The 5189-nt window shown below is 50.9% G+C and overlaps 1 long non-coding RNA gene across 1 annotated transcript in view; it reads right to left on the bottom strand.

Annotated features, from left to right (window-relative positions):
- Positions 1-2908: 2908 nt before the first annotated feature.
- Positions 2909-5189, bottom strand: part of LOC115071921 — a 4302-nt gene continuing 2021 nt past the window's right edge. The window contains exons 3-4 of the long non-coding RNA XR_003850979.1: positions 4320-4551; positions 2909-3611 (exon numbers count right to left, since the gene is read on the bottom strand). This is a non-coding gene — a long non-coding RNA (uncharacterized LOC115071921). The remainder of the gene's footprint in view (positions 3612-4319; positions 4552-5189) is intronic.

Raw genomic sequence — 5189 nt, forward strand, 5'->3', positions numbered from 1 at the left:
CAACTGCCAAACAGGATTAGCAGTCTCCAAGTCACAAGTCTATCGGGAGAACTGAGTGCAACTCAGTTGAGCCCAACACCTCAAAGGTGTGTCAAGGCTACATGGAAGACAGGATGTACCTATCTGAACAGACATCACCTGTGGACACGGCTTCCTGGCAGGCCCTGATACGCTGGGGGCACGGAGTGCTGTCTGAGTTATGTTCCGGCTCCTGAGGATAGGGAACACAGCGCTTCTGAAAAGCAGGCTGTCCTATCTCAAATCTTTTGACCTTAATTGATGAAGGTACCTGTTCCCCCAAGGAGATAACTTTCTTTTGATTGACAGTTTGTTATATGCCAGTAGGGGGTGAATACACAGCATCTCTCCTTCAGACCAATAATAGTGCCCTTTCCAGGAGGTGAGCAATGTCCCTGGAGAGCACAGTTGTCACCCTCAGGCCTGCTCTCTTGCCAAACTGAAGGCGACTCCTTAGCCCTGAACTGTGGCAAGTGATGATAGGTCTGTGATGAATGAAAAAGTCATTTTCCGGCTCCTGGGAAGGGCTGTGGCAAGGGCAAGCTAGTTCAAGTGCAAAGCCTCGCCAGCGTTGGTCCAGAGGGGCAGAGGGCAGGAACAGGGGCTTCTCTTGACATGCACAGTGGGTTGCCCTGCACACAGAGGACACGCCTGCAGAGACACTGAGATTACTAACCAGACCAGTATAGGCCCTTCCCTTCAAGCCCTTCTCTCACAGAAGGGCTGTCACAATCAGCAGGCCACAAGAAGATGATGGTAGCAAGCCCTTTCCTGGATGACTCTGGGGTCTATTATGGGAATGGAACCAAAAAGATAAGAAAACCAGTGTCACCCAGAAGTCCCCAATCGGCCACCTCCAGACTTCCCCCTGGGAGCTGTCCCAGGGGTCGGATCGAGCCCCCCTACCTTCTGCTTGGCAAATGAAATTTAATTAGGAGAAAAACAGTACTCAGCACACTCATTGATTCCATCCGTCCCTGATCTTCCACATCAGATGCAGTGAAGTTCCTTGAATAATTCAGAGAAGATTGTTGAATTATAGTGTCTGCTTGTGATTCAGTAGCAGACAATTTTCCTAATGTCTTAGCAAGAAAATGACATTTGGGGGGCCATTATGAGTGACTCAGCAGGTGTGGGCAGCCCCTCTGACAAGCTGAGCTCCTGCACCCTGATTCCTTGCACATCTCTAACTGGAAAAGAAAGTTCTAGGAGGACAAATAAGTCAACTTGAACAGAGAGTGGCTGGAAGACATGGCTGGTAACCCAGCTCTATAAAGGGGCCTTCTACTTTGCTCCTCTATGGCTGAAATGCGTATAGAGCCCACACTGTGCTGGGCTAGCTGAGCGGCTGGCCCTCCTGGTCTAGCCTGCAGCCCCAGATTATGGAAAAGCCTGGCTACCTCTTTGGGTACCTTGACACCAGCCTCCTCAGCCAAAGCGTCACTGTCTGAAAGGAGGAAATGCACAGATGCACACACACACACACACACACACACACACACACACACACACCATGCATCACTTCCCCTGAGATGCTGTAATTCTGAAGGTGATGGATGCTTGAATCTTCACTGCATCTCCAGTCTCCCCAGCTGTGCAGCTACTGATAAGCAATGATCTGTGGTGAGAACATAGATAAGATCCCAGCAGTCAGCACCTGGAGCCAAAATCAAACAAAAATGTAGACTTCTTCAAACCCTGGGTTTCTCTGAGAAATCTGATGTGTGCCTCAGAAATGATCTATTTGTCCAGCAAATGTTAGCTGAGGGAACTTAGAGAAGTAAAAAGTGTGGGTGCTGCCTTCAAGGACGCGGGGGCACCAGGAACACTGGCTTCCCACTCTGCTGGCCTTCGCCCCTTCCCTGCTGTGTCGTGTATGCACTGCCACCCTTGACCTTAGCACCATCACCACCCCTGAGCAGATGTGGGGGCTTGGTGAGGGAGCTCTCCCAAGCCTCACAACAGCTTGGCAGATCCAAAAGTGAATAGCAGGTCTTCAGACCCTTCCAGCCAAGGCTTCAGTTCAGGTGTTGGAAAGGCTGCTAGAGAGAGGGCTTCCAGCCAGGCATCCTGGGAGCCTGTGGTGCTCCTGGCATTGTTCCATCCCCTCTGCTGCACAACCATGCCTGCTCTTTCCCCATACCTCTCAAAGCAGAACCGTTTATCCACTGCCAACAGTCCTTCCCTCCATGGCATTCAGACTAGCCACCAGTGGACTGCCAGGACTGCCTCTTCCACATCAGCTACTGGGTCCCCCAATCATGCCCCTGAAACTTGTAACAGCCAATGGTGAAGGTCAATCATTACACGGCTGATGTGAGACGGGGATGGAAAACCCTCTGGGAAAGTGTGGAGGAGGCTGAGGGAGGTGACAGCAGCCTTCCTTTTAGCCTGGAGGTCTGACAAGTCTCCTGAGACCTCCCCACAAGTGTCCTTCACTTTATCAAACATGCCAGACATGCTCACGGACCAAGACCTGGACACACTCTTACCTTTGCATGAGAAGTCTCCTAGAACACCTGGTGGTGGCTGTGGTCTCATCATTCAGTTCAAGCTCATAGGGTAACTAAGAGAATGGTCCCAGACCAGTCTCTAGGATTGCTCAGTGTATCTGAGTCTCTCTCTTGAGCCTCCCCCCTCTCTCTTTCTCATGTGTGTGTGTGGGGGGGTGCATTGCCTAGTGTATCCATGCTCTCCCCGTGTGTGTGTGTGTGTGTGTGTGTGTGTGTGTGTGCAGGTGCATGTGGAGGCCAGGTGCGCTCACCTTGTTTTTTGAGACAGGGTCTCTCACTGGACTGGAACTCCCCAAGTAGACCAGGGTGGCCAGCCAACAAGCCCTGGACTCTGCCTGTCTCTGTCCAGCACTGAGATTACAAGTATGACACCATATCTAGTATTATTGTTATTATTATTTTTTTTTAAACTCAGGTTCTGGGAATTGAACTCAGGCCCTCATGCTTTCCCAGCAAGTGCTTTACCAATGGAGCTGTCTCCATTTTTAAGCACTTCCTATTTCCTGAGTTTTTCAACATGTTCCCTCAGCAGAATGCAAGCTCCTTGTCTCAACTACCTCCCAGAGCTGAAGTCTGGGATGTGCTGGGTGCTGTCGGATAGGTGCTGGTGGCCTGACTTCAGAAAGGGAAGTGAATTATATTAGGTAAATAAAGAAGCACCCTTTGAAAGGCCGCAGGGCAGGTTCACGTGTCAGCTATATATATATTAGGTGCCCGGCTGAAGACAGCATGTTCTAGAAGGATGGCCTTGACCTCAGGGAACTACTTTTGCAGCAAGCATGTGTCTACAGCCATCAGGATGGAAGACAAGGTGCTCTTTGGGCAGCGGCAGTATCTATGACAAAGCTGAGGCACCCAATCAGAAAGGCCTTCTCTGCCTGGGTGTCTGAGTTAACCCAGGCTTCTCTGGCCCTTGACCAAGGGGGTGGAGAGGAGGCCTGGGGCTGACGAGCAAGCCGTGGTGCCCTGCAGAACCAGCCTCTGGAACACTGTCACCAGCCATCAAAACAAACGCTGTCTCCAGGATGTGGCCCCACTTGGGAATGTGAAATGATAGGAAATGTCCGCAGCTTGACAGTACTGCATGAAGAAAGAAGAAGAGAAGAGATTTTGAGGCCACTCCACGCTGAGCAAAGTTGTATGCGTCCTCCCATTGGGTTGGGAAGGTGGGTTGACCTTGGCCTGACTCAAAAATCCATGTGTTGTTCTTTATAAGGACGAGGGGCAAAAATCAAACTTATTTTTAGAAATGAATAGTCTTTTTGTGTCTGTGGCCTTATGTTTGCCAGGAGACTTCAGAGAATAATTACAAAAAGTGTCCGTTTCAGATCTGCATCCAGGAGCTTCACGGCTAAGCCCGGACCACACTGCAAGCTGCCCTCCTATATAAGGTGGGGCAATAGTATCTAACCCCTCCCGTTCAGAATCAAAGGAGGATTAAGCTCTGTGCTCTTAAGCACCATCCAGAACAGAAATGACTTAGTAACCTCTAGAATGACCCAGGGCTCACAGCCAGTTTCTCAGGGAAAGGACTGTACAATAGTTTCCGGGGACATACTCAGCTCCCATACACCTGCTTGACTCTGCCCTGAGCCTGGGTGGAAGAAACACACAACTGGTCATAAAACAGCTACTTGATGCAACACGTGGTTGCATCCAACGGCCTCCAAGGTCAGAAGGTGGCTGCCCTGCCCTGTACCTCCTCCCTTCCAGGCTCAGATCAGAAGATGAGTCACTATCCCCAAAAGGACCTCCTGGCACCTGCAGTACTGTCAAGGGGAAACACACCTTTCAGGCTGCGTCCCGTGCTGCCAGGCCAGTGAGTCGACTTTGAGAGACAGCCACAAGGATGAACTCAGCCTCCATCAAGGACTGGGGCTGGGGCCAGGTGGATCTCACACCCAGCACTAGCATAGTCCCAGGAGCTCTCTCACTTTATTTGTGAGCCCTTCAGAAAATACCTTGGGACCAAGGTCCTTTGGTCACAGCAGCACAGTTGGAGTTTGGTTGGTGGCTGTTCCTGCACCAGAGCACAGTGAAAAACTCCTATAAGAAGGGTTCTCCAAGCATGGGCTTAGAAACCTGCAAAGTAGTGTGGTCAGCCGCGTCCCCAGAGCAGACTGCAGGGCGGACCATTGTACCCAAGTAGCACTGCGCTCCGAGGTCAAGAGTCCTCCATCTCTCTGCTTGAGTGTGCTGAGCCTGACCTGTCCCAAGGGGCTAAAAAAGAACAGAGTGAGTCAGAGTCCAATTTCCTTCTTCTTGGCTCGAAAATCAGGGACTCACACATAGAAAGACTCACTCCCTTGTCGTGGTCCTGTCTTCCCATGACCTTCTGAGTTCTGCCTCAGGGAAACTCCAATAGGCCACAACTCATCAGTTTTGGGTGTCTTGTACCTTTACAACCTGTAATATTGTTGTTTCCCCCACTCTCTGCCCTTTAACCTTTATCCAGTGAGATTCATCAGATAAATGGTGCCTTGCGACAAGGGCTTAGGGAGTAGGTATAGACACTCATTATCACTGACAATGACCCCCTGCAGGCCAGGCAGAAGACAACAAGGTCATCATACTTACCACACGATTTTCAGGGCCTAGGGCAAAGTGAACCCTCCCGAGCTTGTGGCCCTGTGTGACTCGGGGGGGGGGGGGGGGCAC

The sequence above is a fragment of the Nannospalax galili genome, unplaced genomic scaffold, assembly GCF_000622305.1.
Source record: "Nannospalax galili isolate Female #2095 unplaced genomic scaffold, S.galili_v1.0 scaffold231, whole genome shotgun sequence".
NCBI lineage: Eukaryota > Metazoa > Chordata > Mammalia > Rodentia > Spalacidae > Nannospalax > Nannospalax galili.